The sequence below is a fragment of the Phalacrocorax aristotelis genome, chromosome 7 (genome assembly GCF_949628215.1).
Source record: "Phalacrocorax aristotelis chromosome 7, bGulAri2.1, whole genome shotgun sequence".
Taxonomy (NCBI): Eukaryota; Metazoa; Chordata; class Aves; order Suliformes; family Phalacrocoracidae; genus Phalacrocorax; species Phalacrocorax aristotelis.
Window position 1 is genome coordinate 25,005,148 of NC_134282.1, and position 18,890 is coordinate 25,024,037.

The 18,890-nt window shown below is 39.9% G+C and overlaps 1 protein-coding gene across 3 annotated transcripts in view; it reads left to right on the plus strand.

The window, feature by feature from the left end:
- LOC142059951 (glypican-5-like) overlaps positions 1–18,890 on the plus strand; it is a 390,210-nt gene that overhangs the window by 69,581 nt on the left and 301,739 nt on the right. The window lies entirely within an intron of this gene.

Below are 18,890 nucleotides of genomic sequence, written 5' to 3' on the forward strand. Positions count from 1 at the left end.
TAAAAACAAACAACAAGAAATGCTTGTGGTATATTAAAGGCAGAAAAGACTGTGAGAGACTGGGCAGGTCCCCTGGGCATGTTATTCTATACCCTGGAGCTGTCAACTGCAGGGCTTCGTATAGCTTTGTGTGAAGCATCTGACGCTAACTATTTTCTGCCATCAGACCTGGGACTGGATCAATCTCTATTTTTTCCTGTATGGCAGTTCCTTCATGATGACTGCTTTCTGTCCCAAAAGTCCGTGCCTTCCTGTTCCAGTTAACCAAAATATACAAAAATAATTTCTGAATGTTCCCTGGATACTTCTGCAATATTTTAGCAGCTTTCAGCTAAATCAAATGTCCGATTCTGAGGACCAATGGGTATATGCTTTTGCATACCTCAAGGTCCCATTGTAATACCAGGCCTTTTGTCTCTGGGAAGATGTAGATGGATTTTGTTTTGGCCAGTGTGACAGACTGCTAGGCTATTGTACTGTAGCTGAACAGTGTAATCAGGATTGGCAGATTAACGCTCATACACAGTAGAGAAATTTATAATGTTCCTGAACCTGCTATACAGACCAGCATTATCTAAAGTATATCAAGCAGCTCCAAATTTCATAAGGCTTTTAAATATTGATTTATTCTGTTCTGTTCAGAATCAGATCATGCTGAAGTTCCCCAAGTAGCAAATCTCTTACCTCTGGTCTCTGAAGAGAAGATTGAAAACTAGTCCTCAAGGTTATATCCCCTATAAATTTGGAAACCCCTTCACCTTCTGCCACTTTCATTTTAATGGCTTGTGTCTCTTGCTCTGTTAGTCTTTGCTAAATTACTGTTTGGTGTGTTCTCTCTAGCTGTGCCTCACTAAATTACAGTGCAGGCTTTTCAGCGTCAGTGAATTTCCATTTCCGGGATGCTTTGACAGTCTCTTGAATTGGGAAGCTCTTGGTTCTTATGGATTTTCCTACCATTAGGATGGCAAAGTTTTCCCAACTGTTGCACCTATGTTTAAAAGCTGCATGTGCAGGAGATCTGTTCTTACCCTGTCTGATAATGAAACCTGCATTTCTGTTGTGTGAGGATTAAGAAATCAAAAAGGGAGATGCTTAAAACAGATGCCTCCTGCAGGAGTCTTGTGGCCAGGGCAGCACTGGGGAAAGGAAGGGTAGGAATGGAGCCTGATTAGGATTTTTATAGTAATTTACTTTTCTGGCTTGAATAAATTTCCTTAGAATTCTTCATATTCCTTACTTGCTTCAGTAACATCTACCCTTCTTTAATCTTTGTTCCAGGTGAGGCATGTCTGTAGGAATAATGCTATCCCAGAGACATCTAAGCTGTAACAACTCTTAGTTAGTTGGCAGGATTAGACTATTCACCCTGCTTCCACCTGTAACGCTGCCCAGAACCAGGAACAGGTGGTGGTGTTAGATGAGATGTGTAGTAGGTTGTTCAGTAAAAAGGTATCGAACAGAAGTTTATAAGGGAATTTGCAAGTAGTTACAAATAATGTCTTTGCACTAAGTGGTGAAATGTGGTAAACTTCAATGCAGTGATCATGATGTCCATGACATTCATGATGACATTCAAGCATTGAGTGAAGTGGCACAGGCAGACTAGGGACTGCTGTTGCAGATGGTGAAAGTAAGCAAAAACAAAACAAAAAATAGTGTTAGGGCATGATATTTCCACAAGATTAGAAAATTTTTGGTCAAGGCAGAATATTGGTTCAAGGCTGTGCCAGGGGAGGTTTAGACTGGACATGAGGAAACATTTCTTTACTGAAAGGGTGGTCAAACACTGGAACAGACTTCCTAGAGGTGGTTGATGCCCCAAGCCTGTCGGTGTTTAAGAGGCGTTTGCACAGCGCCCTTAACAACATGCGTTAGCTTGGTCAGCCCTGAAGTGGGCAGGCAGTTGGACTAGATGATCACTGTAGGTCCCTTCCAACTGAAGTAGTCTGTTTGCAAGGAGCTCGCTTATAACCTTTCCCAGAACAGATTACGCAAGTCAACATTTCTTTTTTCCATAATCTTATGAAGAGTGTCATTGATCTGAAAGACGGGAAAACTCTTCAACAGTTTGACATTTATGGTCCAAGAAGGCAAGAGATTTGTCAGAGGAATTGAAACGGCTAGATAGAATTTAGATTTTGCAAAATGTAAGGCCCAGTTTCACAAATCCGCTTTCTTGGCAGAAAATTTAATTGTGCATGCGGAACTTAAGTTCTATGGGGATTTTGTGAATTAAGAACTGCATTGCAGAAATAGGATAAACTTTATATATGCCAAAATCTTTTTTTTGAACTGGGTCTAAAATGCAGCAAATGTGTTTTTCTTCAGGGCCCAGAAATTCTTCTGCTTTACCTGTAACTCTCTCATTTTTAGTCTACCAGTAATTTCCTTATTTGGTTGGGTGGTTGTTCCTCTCTTGGTTTCTTTCAGTGCTTCTGAAGGGATTGATCCCATTACAGGGTTATACAGATAAAGTTTCACCAAAGGGTCTTTGTTAAAATAACCAATCAGTTCTGGAGCTTCAGAGAGTAGAACGTAAACAGTGGGAGATGTCTATTAAAATGAATTTAAAGATCCATAAAAAGAAGTGGAGAATTTATTTGATCATGAAATTAGCTGAATCTTGTAATTTCTCTTGAAACAAAACCAACAAAATTGCTGTCAGAATATTTCAGTGGTGATTTCCCTCTGCCTCTTTAAAACCTTTTTTTATTATTTGACTGGGATAAAAATGCGATACTTAAATGAATAAGGTACAAAAATTGATTTGTTTTTATCGATTCCATAAGACCTTGAAATGAAGATAAGCATTTTAAGAAGATAAATTCTTCACAGATTATATCTTTTAGTTAAGCATCTGTTTGCTCCTCATATGTTAAATGTTTTAAATATAATATGAATTATACAAGGTTAGGACAGAACTGAGTGATTAAAGTTGGTTGAGTTTGTAGGATAGAAGAGAAAGTGACCATACTGTGGAGCTCTCTGTACTTACTGTTGAGAACTAAACTTTTTGTCTTATGAGAGAATAAGAGTAACTGATGGACTTTGGTGTGTTAAAACAATGCACTGTTGAAAAGCCAAGACCGTGCTATAGTAAAGTGATGGCTGCATATTTGAAGTTGTTTCACTGCGCTCTTTTTATATCGAAGATGTGCATGAGCTAGGGTTCCTGTCAGAGCTTTGAAGTGAAATTTTGGACTTCATGCCTGGGTAATTTTCTGGCTCAAGAAAGCAAGTTGGCAATAAGATATACTCTGTGAGTGTATTTGGAAGTATGGAGGCAGTTGCACAAGGATGCTAGGTAGCAAAGTAAAATGCAATTTATAGCTTACAGCTGCAGAAGTCATCTGTCATAGGCTGGTCCCTCTGCAGCAGGAATGCTTGTGTCTCAAATGTGTTCCAGTTCTTTTCCCGTTAGACAGCCCCCTAAACTTCTTTGCAATATAGAGCACCTAGTAGTATTAGACCCATCATTTGTTATGGACATGTGATAGAAGCCACATATTTTTCTTAGATGTGTCCAGTATTTCCTGTAGTGTATACTGAGCTTTATGTATCAACCTCTTTTAACCTGTCGTCCTCTTCATTTATGAATAATTTTACTCTTCTGATTCATTGTTCCATTGTTCTGCAATGCTGCTTGCATTCATGAGACTCCCTCTATCCTAAAAGACACTACTGGCTTAATCGAGGCTTGCTAAGGCTTACAATAGATATCATTTGCATAGATCACAGCTTTGGTATTTTAGGTCTGGATAGTTCTTTGCTAAACTCCCTCTAAAGCTACCTGGAAAGGGAAGCTCTGAATTTTAATTAAAGACAGCATTACGTTGCTGCAGTCAGTCTCAGTTGACTAATTCATGTTGGAAGTCTGCTGTAGCATAACGGCTAATTTGCATTCATTATCAGATTGATTTATCTGCAACTCTTATTTTTCATTAAGATGTTGAGTAAAAGATCGCAAAACTTTAAACAGAACTACAAAAGCTGCATATATATGAGAGGTTTTAACAATTGCATATTTAAACTTCAATATGACAGATGTATGTGGTAGATACTTTGACCCTCAATTCAAAGTATAGTTCTGTAGTTGAGTTTCCATAACTAATGACCCATGTTTAACCAAAACAAAGTGTACATTGTAACGTACCAAATACCCATAAGCAATAGAGGAAGCAATACAGTGATGACTTCAATAATAGAACATGAGAAAGCAGGAGAAGAAAACTATAATGCATTCCCACAAAAATCTCCCCTTTATTTCTGTTTGGACCTGCACACAGTGAGATAATTGAGAACATCAGCAGTCCTCAGCAGGTAAAGCTTTTGCTTAAATATCTTCATGAATCAGGGCCCAAGTTGAAAATGTGAGTTTCAGCTAGCCCAGAGGGGAAACAGTTGCTTGCTTTTAACAACTTTGCAAGTTCCCAGATATTCAAAGTTCATGGGAGCTTCTTAACTGATTGCATGACTCAGGCTGGTCCTTCAGTCATCGCACTTAGATCCAAGCCATAAAGCTTTATACAGAGGAAGTTGAACAAAGCAAGTCTATGAATTTTTCAGACTTTTTTTTTAGCCTATCCTTGTTCTCTCTTACAAAATTCCTTTGCTGCTACTCATGCAAAAAATGACGTACTGAATTTGTGATCTGCCCACCAGTAGACTTAGGGGATGAATAAGCAAGCACAGGGTTGCAACTATGCAACTTCTTGAATTTAAGCAAATTCTGTGATCTTGTGAAGCCCTGCTCATCTCGGAAGGTGCCTGGATATGTGCGGCAACATTGAAATACGGTGTCATGGTGACTTTATTTTGATCAAGGACTGCACAATTTTCTGCACCTAAGAAGTTTCATTGCTTTGGCCTCTGGTCTTTGTTGGTGTGGCTGGGACTTGTAAAGTCTCTGTAGTCAATGTGATTGGAAAAAATTGCCTTCATGGATTTTCTTTTTTAAGGAAGGAATTTCATGAGAAAAATAGGTGTGTTGATTTATTAGTGCTAACGGATTTTATGTGCTTTCCCTTAAGGAAAATGAGGTAGTTCCTCACAAACATCTGGTTAGCTATCAAATCACCAACATCTGTACTTTTCCCAGTGCTGACCCATATGTTGAACACATGCCAGTCACTTTACTCAAAGGAATTGGGAGGATAAATTGAGAAGCTCTTCACCATAAAGAAAAATGTGTTCTCTTTTTATAGGATCATTTTAAGTATTGATCCACCTTTAATTTTTCCATTGAGAGAGGTTTGGTAAGCATGCGACATTTTAAAAAGCAACACCCGGAATATTTTCCTAAATTTATAGTGATTTGGATTCAGTGTCTGTTGAAATCAGTCATGGAAATCTTTTCCACTAGTACTCTTCAGTACTCTAGTGAAATTCTTTATTCTGTCTGTAAAGAAAGTCCATATACAAGGTCAGTTTCCTCAAGCCAGCACGTCCTTTCAGTTACCTTATGATGTTATGATATCATGTTTGCAAAATAATCTGCAAGAGGAGACAGCCAAAAATAGATGTTGCAGGAAAGGTTTTTGTCTTTTAAGCATTACTTGCACATATCTTTCATTCAAGGCCAATACCTTTGCCTTTAGTCTAGATGACTGTATGCTTTTCGGTGTGCTATGGAAGAGCCCAGTGGCTCTCACCCTGTGGACCAGACATGAACCATTTTGTGGCCTGCAGCTGGTCTGTGGAACAATACCAAAGTGTGTTTTCACCTGAAATTTGGGTGAGGATACCTCATGCTGCTATGTCACTAGTTTTGGTGGATAGGCGTTGTCCAGGGATCTGAAAAACATAAAAGCTACTGAATTAAACCATTTGCAGAAGATTACTTGTATGAAAGACTGTCTCTGCACCAATACTTAGCTGTTGGACTCTTATGTTTTCCTTAGTTTCTTTTGCAAAGGCTTCCCTATGTAGACTAGCTTGAGAAAGAAAGGTGGGTAAAGTTAATAAGTTCACAGTACTAGGAAATTAAGTTGGTGTTACCCAATCCAGAATCAGAAGAAACAGCTGGAAGGTTTTGTGGCCCATGCTTTTGAACAAATCAGAAGTACACTGGGACTGTGAAGACTGCCATTCAGTGTCTGACTGCCCTGGATCCTTCTTCCTCTTGCAGCTGATGGCTGGAAGCTCGGTGTGTGGGCACACGGAGTGCAGTTCTTGAGCCAGCTGGCAGTACTGGGTTAGAGAGTCTTCACTGTTGAACACACAGGGTTGCATTATTGCTGTTCTCTACATAAGGGTTATTTAAAGTTGTTGATAAATACAGATTTAACCTAGATTTTTAAAAAGGAGGATTTTAAGAGTCTTATTTGTGACCTTTAATAGAAGTAATATGTAATTTCTTGTATTTGTATGTTATTACCTAAACAAGAAGAAAAAAACTCCATGAAAAACAACCAACCTCCCCCCCAAATTTCAGCTTTGTTAAGATAATCCTGTCTCTTGTAGCTATTTTTTGCTCAGATTTTTTAGAAATGGGTCATAATGGACCACCTAACTAATTCAGCTGGAAATCATGAAATAGTTCATGACCTTCTGAAAGAAATGTATTAGTTTTCCTACTGCCAGTTGAACTCCTTAATCAGTGTTGAGAAAATTGTCTCTAGAGGCTTCTGTCTGGTTGCTGTTATGTTAATGAAAAGATTTCCAGAAGAATGAAGAGACATCTTCCTCCTTTCTCTTGATTGACTCATAAGGGAGATTTTTTTTGGTTCTTCTTAACTAATGCAAGTCATTAAAATTATTTTGTACTTTCCTTTCTCAATAGTATTTAATATACCTCAATTTCTTCATGTCCCAAAGTTACTGGCAGCTTTGAAGTGCATCCCTGCCAGGAAACATGAACATGCAGTGCAACAATGTACCAGAGACAAGTTTTAGAGTGCACTCACTACTCTGGTCACATCTGGATTCTAAAGATATGTTTTATATTTTACACTTCTCCATAGGTAACATCCCAGCACTAAGTGCCTCGTGGAAGTGCCACTGTGTAAGTCAAGCAACAGAGAAGCCTGTAGTGTTTTTGACAAGCCCCACTTGCTTGGTCTCCAAGCCCAATTGTGTCAAACGTGCAGTGCATTTGAGCTCCAGCAGACCATCAATGGAAATGCCCTCTCTTTGTCTAACGATGGCATCTGTTCCTCCAGTATTAGTACCTGGCACTGCATGTAGTTGGCACAGCTTTTACTTTCTATATGGTTTTCATTTGCAGGAAGGTTGCAGAAGTAATTTTTGGCCATCTTTTTCCTAGTATTTTTTGAATAGTCCTTCACCTCAAGCAATATAAACCAGCAATGTGTCTACATATCCACATTTTACTTGTACATTATGTTTCCCCACCTGTTTGCATTTTGGACTTCTGGTTTTCTTATGGCAGTAGTCCATGGTTACTATGACTGACTTGCTCCTGAATACTTATATGTATATGCTGTACACATGTTGTCTTTTAAATGTTGTCCTCACCCTTTCCTAGGAATAGATTCTGATTAAGGGTTTTTTTTACTCCATATAGACCTGGTGCATTCAGAGTGCTATGGTAGATGACACACTGTGTCAGGCTGTCAAGCCAGCCTACACAGCAGTTACGGACGTGCAGAGATGCTTCCATGAGTCCTTTTAGTTCTGGAAACTACACTATATGCACTAAGTATCTCATTCCAAAAGTACTTGCGATAAAAGTAGTCTGGGAAATCCAAAGAAAAGTGATACCCTTTTATTCTGTCCAGCAGTCTGTTGGAAGAGATTACCTGAAAGCCTTAATCCTAGAGATTACAGTAAGGGTATTATCTTCACTTATGAACTCACCCCATGCTAGCATGCATAGTGCAGTGATTCACAGCATTGAAAAACTGCTTACATGTGTGGGAAAGTGATTGCTATGGAACTCCAGAAAGAATGAAGTAATTGCTTTGCACCATCTCCCAACGTTAGCAGTATTTTTGTGTGTCAGTGCTTAACATGTATAGTCACCAGGAGCAGTTAACTCCCTGGCTAGCTGCAGATGTAAGTGTGCCCTAAAGGTACATTGAGCTCCATCGTTCACTGTGTATTTTGGTAACAGCCACGTGAGTTTTGAGAAGTATACAGTTACAGTTTAATAACTAAGCTATTGTGTACTGAAAATTGGTAGAAAAAGTGTGCAAGACTGGCATTGGAGGTGCTGCTCATTCAAAGGAATTGCAGCCATATGTACAAAGTATCTAGTCTGAAGAAACCAAACTGAGGGCAGTCCACTTTTTAGAGCCCAGTATAAATCCTGTCTAACACCATGCAAGTCGTGGGTTACTGGGCCGACACACCTTTTGGGGCTCACTATGTTTTTATGACTATACTCAAATATGTAAAATAAAAAAAACCACCCCCACCCCCAAAAAAAAAAGAACCCAAACCAAAACCCACAAAAAAACCACCCCCAAAATCCAACAACAAACCAAAGTTCAAACCCAAATGCCACCACCACACAGCAAGACTTTACTTGAAAAAATACTGGAGGTTTATCTCATCCCATAAAGTGATGATTCAGGGTTGATTTTTAAGAAAATACTGTTCAATCTATTGTTTATTTACACATAAGGTTTTTTATTTTCTAAAGAAAAACGGTGACTTTCCAGTTCACTATACATCTTTGCAACTGTGCACAGGGTTTTAGCGTGAAAAAAATAAAAGTGGATGCGTTTTTATGTGGCAAAAACCTTGTTCAATAGAATACTTAGATCAAACCTAATTTAACCAATATAGACTGTTTCTGTGGGTCTATCTTGAAAGAACTGTTAATGGTTCAGAGTTGTCATTCAAAGCTATTCTGCAAGTGCTTTGTGCTGTAATCCATCTTGGGAGTAGTGTGCTACCTTCTGTAGCTGTGGATTCCAGTCATCACTGTCTATGTTAGTGATTGATCAAATAAATCAGATAACATTGTTTCTGCTTCCAGTCTGATGGCTGTTAAACCTCCTAAGAATTTCAGAGATAGTTATAGTTATGTGAAGAACCTAGCTACCTACAGATATATAACTACTTGTTATTTTTTTCCCTTGTAGATTGAGAAAACTGTTTTTATAAATTAATTGTACTTGGAAAGCAAATTAAAGGCATAGCTAATGTTGTAGGAGCACAGCTGTAGTTTGTTCTTCAGTTATTTTGGCCCAACTCCTGTTAAAACTGTGAATTGATATTATTAATAGCTGACAGGTTTGAACTTGGCAGATAGGAATTATATGAATCATCGTTTGGAATTCTGTTTTGACAGAAGGAGAATAATACTGATAGCCACGGCTTTATAAAATGTCCAGCCATAGTCCTCAGGGCTTTTACTGCTCTTCTAGATCATCCTATCACGGTGCTGCTAGATGTCCATCAGCCTTCTACTGCACAAATATTCCCAAAACACTACTTGCTTTATTTATCTGTCAGCAGAAGCCCAGTGGTGTCATAAAAGGTTAATACCACATCTGGTCTCCAGCTTTCTGCTGGTCAACTGATCCAGTTTTACTTGAGACTGTTCGCTTTGAAAAGGAGTAAGTAATTCCACCGTATAATTACAGTGTATAAAATAAGGTACAACTGTACTGAAATGCAGTATACGGAAATAATAAAGAGCTAAATTTAATTACCAGCTCATTCATTGTATTAATAAAAAGGTTTGAAGGTGAAATAAACAGTGAGCAGCTCAAAATCAAGTTAGCAAACTGTAACTGATTTTGCGAAGCATAACAACTTAGTTAACTCTTCCATATCGTGTTTTCTTTAAAAGGGGTAGATACGGTTTGGTATAGCAGACTGCAGAGCTTTCTCTCGATTGTCTTTGATAAATACTTTTGCAGCTTTGTTATTCATTGTTTTTTTGTTAATGATAAAGCCAAGGCCACTAAGTCTGAAAAATTGTGTGCTGTGGTTACTACTTTGAGCAATTTGGATATCTTCCCCAGCACGCAGCCTACAGGAATTATTAGTTGATTTCATGGTAAAATGACCAGAGGAAAAGAAAAGATTGCTATTTATCACTGGACTGTTCTGTTGTTATTAAGATGTCTCTCAGGCTTGTGTGTCTACTGCCTTTTTTCCCCTTTGCATCACCAGCCTACAAAGCAGTGAGTCTATTTCAAACTTGGTAAGCTTGTGTCTGTTACCGATGCTTCCAGAATGAAATACTCACCAAAATAACCTGAAGTTAATTGTTTCAGTGTTCATCAGTCTCACTAAAATATGACCTTCATATTTCCTCCCCTTCTCTCTGTAGAAGATTGTATAGTAAGCAAGCTGTTTAAGTTTCAAAAAAAAAGTAGAAGAAAAAGAAGAAATAAGTGTACTGTTGGACTGTTTGATTCAGAAAAGGGTGGGGGTTTGCTGGCTGGAGCAGCAGGTGGAGGAGGTGGCTACCTCCCATGTGCCAAGGCTGAAAGAATAGGTTTGTGCATATGAAAACAAAAAACCAAGACTAATTTTCATGCCAAAATAGAAGTTTTCACATCGTAATTAATGGTGTTGGTTCCTATTGCTGTTATTGGAAGTAAGGATTCCAACAGCATTTGGAAATTGGTTTTCCTAAGTGTCTTAGCTTTGCCCGTATTACCAAACTGCAGCAGTGGATCTGCTGCTCTGAAACTCAGATTGCACCGGCCTTTCTCATGTCTGGTGTTACATGTGGCAAACTGCTGCCCAAGCTCCCAGCACAGGAGATATTACTAAGCAAAAAAAACAGGTATTCTTATGCACTGGAAGTCTCACTGCTGGAATTTTTTAAAGCCCTTGCAACTTTTCATAAGTTAAGAACAGTCTTAAATTACACTTGGAACTGAGCAGAGGTTTAACCCTGATGCCATCCACCTGAGGGTATTGAGAGCGGACTGACATCATTGCAAGGCCCCTCTCCATAATCTCTGAGAAGTCATGGAGAATGGGGGATGTCCCAGAGGACTGGAGGAAGGCAAATGTTACCCCTATCTACAAGAAGGGCTCGAGGGAGGGTCCGGGTAACTATAGGCCCATCAGCCTTACTTCAGTCCCTGGGAAAGTTATGGGAACGAATCTTCCTGGGGGCCATCACAAGTCAAATGAAGCATGTGACTGGGAAAAGCCAACATGGCTTCACAAAGGGCAGATCATGCTTGACAAACCTGGTGGCCTTCTGTGACAAAGTGACTTGCCTGGTTGACATGGGGTGGGCAGTGGACATTGTCTACCTGGACTTCTCCAAGGCCTTTGATACGGTCCCCCCCAGCCTCCTCCTGGAGAAAGTAATGTGTTATGGCCTAGACAAGTGGTCTGCACAGTGGGTGGGGAACTGGCTGACAGGCCGCACCCAAAGGGTGGTGATAAATAGCTCCTTTTCCAAGTGCCAACCTGTCACAAGTGGGGTCCCCCAGGGATCAATATTGGGCCCAATGTTGTTCAATATCTTTATAAGTGATCTGGATAACGGGATCAAGTGTAGCCTGATGAAGTTTGCTGATGACACCAAGCTGAGGGGGGAAGTAGACACTCCAGAAGGGAGAGCTGCTCTGCAGGGAGATCTGGATAGGCTGGAAGAGGGGGCCAGGAAGAACCTTATGAAGTTCAACAAGGACAAGTGTAAGGTCTTGCACCTGGGAAAACATAATCCAGAAGTGCAGCACAGACTGGGATCCACCTGGCTGGAGAGCAGCTCTGTGGAAAGGGACCTGGGGGCCCTGGTGGACAAGAAGCTCAACATGAGCGAACAGTGTGCTGCTGCAGCCAAGAAGGCCAACAGGATGCTGGGTTGCATCAAAAAGGGCATCATCATCAGAGATAAAGAAAGCATTATCCCACTCTACTCAGCGCTTGTCAGGCCACACCTGGAGTACTGTGTACAGTTCTGGTCCCCACTATACAAAAAGGATGTGGGCAGGCTGGAAAGGGTCCAGAGAAGGGCCACCAAGATGATCAAAGGACAGGGAAGCCTGCCATATGAGGATAGGCTGGGAGAACTGGGTTTGTTCTGCCTTGAGAAGAGGAGGCTTAGAGGGGATCTCATCACCATGTACCAGTACTTAAGGGGTAGCTACAAAGAAGATGGAGACTCCCTGTTTACAAGGAGTCACATGGAGACGAGAAGGGGGAATGGACACAAGTTGCTCTTTGGGAGATTCTGATTGGACACCAGAGGAAAATTTTTCACATTGAGGACAGTCAACCATTGGAATAATCTCCCCAGGGAAGTATTTGACTCGGCCACGTTGGACACCTTCAAGAGTCGTCTGGACAGGGTGCTGGGCCATCATGTCTAGACTGTGCCCTTCCCAGAAAGGTTGGACTGGATGATCCCTGAGGTCCCTTCCAACCTGGGTTCTGTGATTCTGTGACCCCTGATAGCAGTAGTTTATAAATAGTCCTACCCATTGATTTCTGGATAATCGGCGTTGTCTGGAACTATTGGGTATGGACAGAGAAGGAGGTGGAGACTTCTTACTTTTCAACTTGTGCAGAAGTTTCTGTCAACAGGAACATGACAGGATTTATCTGATGTTATCAACAACAAACTTGTGGGGAGTCTGTTAAGTAAGGACCTTACCCTGTGCACAGGAATGGAAATCTGGTTTCTTTCTACTCTTTGATCGGGAGAGGGTATGCTGTCAAGGCAAGCAAATTCAAACTTTTCCCCCCCTTTCCAAAACTGACTTTGGTTTCTTGCTTTTGAATCTATTTTGCATTCTGCCATGTTAAAAGCAGCTACAGGAGGTGAGTAGAAAGCAAGCAATGCTTCCACTTGGGCCAGATTCTGAAAGCTTTCAGGTTTTTCTCTGACACAAAATGTGTTGGAGCAAGCTTACAGTGTTTCCTGCAAGTGGTGGTGTAATGTCAACTACAATGTGGTGGATGTGGTATTTCCATGAGACTGCTGATGTATTTGTAAACATGTTATTTCGCATCAGCTTCGTCATGCGTTTATGTGTAGCAAGACTGCCATTCTAAAAACAGTAAACCACATGAAAAAGTGAAGTATTAATAAAGAGCTTTGGCCCTACATTCAGCAGAATGATTCAGGATAAATAAGAAGGAAACTTCCACTGCTTGACATTCTTTGCTCTAGCTTAAACATGAGAAAAAACTTCTTTCCTGTGAGGGTGCCAGAGCAGTGGAACAGGCTGCCCAGGGAGGCTGTGGAGTCTCCTTCCCTGGAGACATTTAAAACCCGCCTGGACGCGTTCCTGTGCCCCCAGCTCTAGGTGTGCCTGCTCAAGCAGGGAGGTTGGACAAGATGATCTCCAGAGGTCCCTTCCAACCCCTACCATTCTGTGATTCTGTGAAAATGTCACAAAACAGAAATGAAGCTGAAAGTTAGATGAAGTTGTTTTCAAAAGCAGCTGAACGAATGAATTTCAGGTTCTGTCTTTGCAAACATGACACTTTTTTTTTTTGCACTTACATTCTTTCTTTAAAGTAAACTTAAGATCTTAAAAACTCCCACCTGTTCATCTTGTTTAATGATGCTTTTTGAGCACTCTTCTTATTCTTTTAAATTAGGTTGAGATCACTGCATATCTGAGAAAGCAGAACTCTGAAGTTTATGATTTCTGTGTCCTGTAGATGTGTTTCTGGGTGTGATTTTCTGCTGTGTACATTGTTCTCAATGCATCAAATTGCAAATAGTATGTACTGAAATTCTACTGCTGCAAAATATTAATATTGTCCTTTATTTTGGCAAGCCATAAAGATGCAGAAGATTTAATGGACTTGAAAGCATTAAAAGGAAGCTATTGTTGAACAAACTGTAGCTTTCATTCATCCTGTAACTGTAATAAATGCAAGATGTTGAAGGGAAAGTAGCCAAATATTAGTGTGGTCCTAAGAGACCAAACAAATACTGGAGCTACTTAAATTTGTCATTCTTCTCTGATAATTACACTCAAATCTAAAATGTACACAGATGTTATTTCTATATAGATTGTTTCAGTGTTTGCTTCTACTTTTAGTTTATTGAGCATTGTTAAATCTTTTCAGTAATGTTTGTAAGACAGTTGATTTTTTTTTTTTAAGCTGGTGGATTTTCTAAATTTAAGTTCAGCATGCATTCAATTATTTCACAGTGTAAGGAATTATTAATATAATGGAGGGCTGCTGCATTAGCAGGGTGGTCTTACCTTGTCACTTCTGTGGGCAAGGTGCCAGCTTTGAGTCGCACACAGAAGCATTAACGGCAATGACAGTAACTTTCCTTTCACATATGCATGTTGTGGTTTGCGCTCAGTTTTATGACTTTGGCTTCTGAAGACACGGGGCTTCAAACAGTAGGCCCACCCTACCTGAGCCTCAGCTACTGCCCAACAAAAATGGTCCTCTGTGCATAGAGGTGTCTGGTGCTTAGATTGACTTTATCTTGGGAAAATGGTTCCCATGCTAACATGTCTGTGTTGGGCCTGGGGAAAGAAAAGAACATGGATTTGGACTGATTCATAATCCAGTGGGTTGGAAGTTGCTTAGCCCTCTCCTAACGTTCCACATCCGAACCCTATAGTTGCTTACAGAGTAAGAATTCCAGTAGCTTGTAAAGGTCTGGTGTAAGAGAGGGAAGCAAATGAACTTCCTCTATGTATGGCTATCATGTGTTTCTTGGGAAACTCCTATCTGTATGTATTCCCTAAGACCACATCTGCTGACCTTCATGCACTGTAAGAAATCTGGGGTTTATGAGATGAAGGCAATTCTGAATGCAAGCTCCTGTACTACTGTGTGTGTGCAGACTATGAGCTTCGGTGGATCATTTTGCTGAGGTCAGTCCTTGAGGCTATGTTGCCATGTGTCTGGGAGCCTGAAAAAGTACACAGTTCCTCAGAACACACTGAGAAAGACTTTTGTGGTGGAAAGAGTGGCAAATTGATGTGTGGCAGTTTTTCATCTTTAGTTCTTGTCCTAAGGATAAGACTGCAGGAGAAGGGGTGGTGGCCTGGATACAAACTTGGAGAGCTGTTGCACCTGACTGCACTAAAATAGAGGTGATGGCAATTTAAAAATGCAAGAATCTATTCCTGCTGAAGTGAGTTAGCTTGTCATTGAATGCAACGTTTACATGACATGAAGAACTAGTCAAAGCTATAGTTACAATGTTAGATATTTTTCCTTTGTCTGTACTGTTACTTAAAATATCTTGTTCTTTCCCCAAATATACCTCCAGGTGGTGAAAAAAATAGAGGAAATCTTTGGAAAATGCTGGCACACCAGTGTTCGGCAGACTGATACATGTCTCCTAAATCTGTTTCTCCCTGTAGCACTGTCCTTTAGCAGATTTCTTTAGAGAAACACTTAAATTCTGCAGCTTCTTCTGACATACAATGGGCTTAAATCAGGATTAAATCCCACTAAAGAAGTCAGCAGCATTACACTGGTGCAAAAGCTGGTGTGAGATAAGTCAGGAATCCTTTACGATTTTTATTGCATTAAGTATATGAAATGTAGCTGGTGGCTGGTTTAAGAGAAGTAGAACATCCTCTGTGTCAGGATGGGTGTATTTCTGTCAGAAGGAAGCTGTCACTCAAAACCAAGCTGTGCCATGCTCATGATGAACAAGCACGGGTGCTGTAAGTGCAAAGCAATGTTTTCTCATCTGCAGGTGTGAGACTGATCATAATATAATTTTTAGTGTATGCGAATGCGAGGAGCCAGGCTAGAAGCTCAGCATGCAGACTGGTTAGCTGCTTGGCTGGGCAGGCTCTGTGCTGCCAGTGGAATTGCAAACCCAGCGTGGCATCTTGTCGTGACTGGGCTTGTCTCCAGAAGCTAGTTTTCAAACACCAGCAGTCCAGATGTGAAGTTTCCAAAGGTGAGCTGTATTTGATCAGCTGCGTTTGTCACAGACACATCAGTGGTGGTGTCAAGTGTTTTGTGAGCGTAAAATAAAAGATTTGAACAAAATTCTTCCCGTGGAAGGTGTGTTGCCTGACTTACATTATGTAGTTACTGATTTGTTAGTTCAAAATCCAAAGTTGGCAGCTGTTCCACTTTACCTGTAGTCTTAAATCAAAAAGGGGCTTTTGAGGAACATGAGAACAAACCTTGTTCTCCACCTTCTAGTTTAGTTCAATACTAAAGGAAACAGAAAATATATGATGTTTCCATCAAATTCTGGATGATCTTGGTTATTTCTTACTCCTGTTCAGAATCAATATGTTTACAGCTTATAGTACATTGTGTGCTGGTGGCAGGGGGGTGGAAGCCAAAGACTGTGAAGGATGATCATATGTATGTACTTGGGCTTAGAATGCAGCTTTTTGTGAGTTCATAAATGTCTAAAGTTTGCTGTATTTGACTGCACAGATGAGCATCCAGTTTTCAGATAGCAGTAAACCTTCCTTGGGATTTAGAAACGCCATACAGGTGCGTTAAAAGCATATAATTAATCCCTTTTAAAACAAGGTGCTAAGGTTGCCTGGTCTGTGCAACGAGAGCGCAAGATGTCTGTTGTTACAAAATCATTTGACTACATGAAGCCCCGTTATTTCTAATTAGAGGACTAAGAACATCTAGCTGATCCAGTAATTTGATTGTGTCAAATGTCTCTTAATGCCTTAACAATGAAAAAAGACCGATATATTTCTTTCTCAAATATCATTGCTAGAGTGGCTGCAAGCATGAGTCATTTTTTGTGTCTGACAAGTGGAGATAAGGAAGCAAATGATACCTTACCGGTGTTTGCAGCACATCTACAATCAGCAGAAATAGTTTTTTGTACCATATTTTCCATGTTAGGGTTCTTTTTGCAGGGGGAATGAAGATACATACTGTCACAATTTTTCTCTTATACAATAAAAAATAAGTGACGCTATTAAATGTTTTTATTTCATACTTGTCTCAGAATAATGCAGAATTTTCACAGTTAAGAGGTTTGAAAATAAAATGCTACATGGTTTCTAGTCTACAATCCGGTATCCCAGGAAGCTGCGGAAATCTGTTTTCTTGGGATGTATGTTGTTATTGACTGTTTTGCTCTCGTTTTTCTCTGTGGTGGATATTTCTCGGGACAATAAGGATACTTGCACATTTATAAATGCATTTCATTTAGTCTTCAGATAAGGAGGATGATGGCTGCAGTTCAGCCTTTACAGGTGTGGAGGGCAAACCAACAGTGTAAAACTATTGGTATTTTAGGAGACGGTCCCTGCTTCCATAATCTAATAGTAGGCTGAATATCTGTGAGAGACGAAGAGAGTGTACTTGAAGGAGGAAAGTTAAAACACTGTTTTATTAATGTTTTGAATATTTCCATTGTCTTTTTAGTATGATAAACAAAGATGGTGTTAAGGTTTCCTCTAGAAATAAAAATAAACACATGGGGTGATGTGGCAAGCAAAAAAAACTTTTAATAGTGCAGTAGCACACAGCTAACTGCACTAGAATTTGCTGTGTCAATATTTCCATTTTAAGTCCAATTTTCAGATTTTTTTTTTCCTCAGCTGTAAAAGCCTGCTTCAGTCTGAAACTTGGCAAGGTGTTCCTCTGCCTGATAATCAACTTTCTTCTTTTCCAAATGAAGTGTGTCTGAATTCTTAATTTCTAGCATTTTATAAGTGCTTCCAGTGTATGAGTTGCTGTAATACCAGTGGAAATGCTGAAGTGATTCTCTGGCAGAAGGATACAGTGTGTGCATGTGTGTGTAAAATACTGATGATTTAATGTACAATGAGATACGTTGTATTATCTGTCTAGTTAAATCACCCTTTGTGGCAAAGGGATTGTAATGCTTAACATAATAAGCAAGTTAGTTGCCCAGGGAGATGTAATAGAGGAAGGCACTGAGCGGGCTTTTCTACAAAACTTTGCCAGTGTATGCTAATCTTGACTTACAGTATTGTATCTGCTCCTTTGCTGAGCTGATCTTTGAGTGACTTTGGTTTGTGTTACATTCCAGCAAATCACATGGTGATGTTCAGATGAACGTAGAGTAGGATTAGACCAAAAACACATTATCTGGCCAGTCCTCAGGAGTTATAAAGATAGGTCTCCTGCCTTGACTGGAACTCCTCACCGGTCAGAGGAGTGCAAGAATGATTTACATCAGAGGCTTTTTGTTGTAGACCTTCCAAACAAAGCAGTGGGAATCATGTGGATTACTGTCTTCTGTGTCATTAAAAATAATCTTGAGGACTGATCCCTCCCTTTTACCTGTCTCTGAATTTTAGCACCCCAATCGGTGTTTTGGGTGTATAATATTTGCCTTCTGCAATATGAAATGGGTTAACTGTGGCACTCCTTAAATTTTTCTTTGTCTTTTATTTAAAAAAAACAACAAACCCAAAAAACTTACTGAAAATGAATCTTGACAATGATGTAGTTAAAGGAGATACTGTTTTCCTGACTTTATAATTTCATTTTGATTTTAGGTCATAGTGGACTTGATGTCCAGTCCTGATCAACCACTGGCTGGTGTCCAGACCTAGCCGATGTTAACAGGGAGGGAATTTATTCACACAGCATCTTGCCTTCATCCCTGAGTTGTACTTTGCAATAAGTGTCTCTCAGCCACCTGCTCACAGCAGTGCGAAACAAAAACTTCAACTTCTGTTCGTATTTGGTTATCTCACAAGATCAATGGAGCTGCTGTCCAGCAGTTTATCTAAAGTTGCCGTTGGTGTGTCAGCTTTGTCTAGTCCTTCCTTCTAGCATGTATTTACTCTGCATGTCAGCTCTCCAAATCGTACAAGTGTGTGTTTTAGAAATCTAGACTGTAGGAGGACATGAATGTCTTACGCTTTTCCATTCTTGATGCAGGATTTCATAGCAACAGATCACTTGAAATGAAAGGCTAATACAACTTTAAGCTATTATTATGTTATCAAGATACTGCTTTCATAAACTATTAAGTTATTAAAACATTTCAGACAATTACAGCCGAAAAGTACAGCTAATGAATGAGGATCAGCATTTCT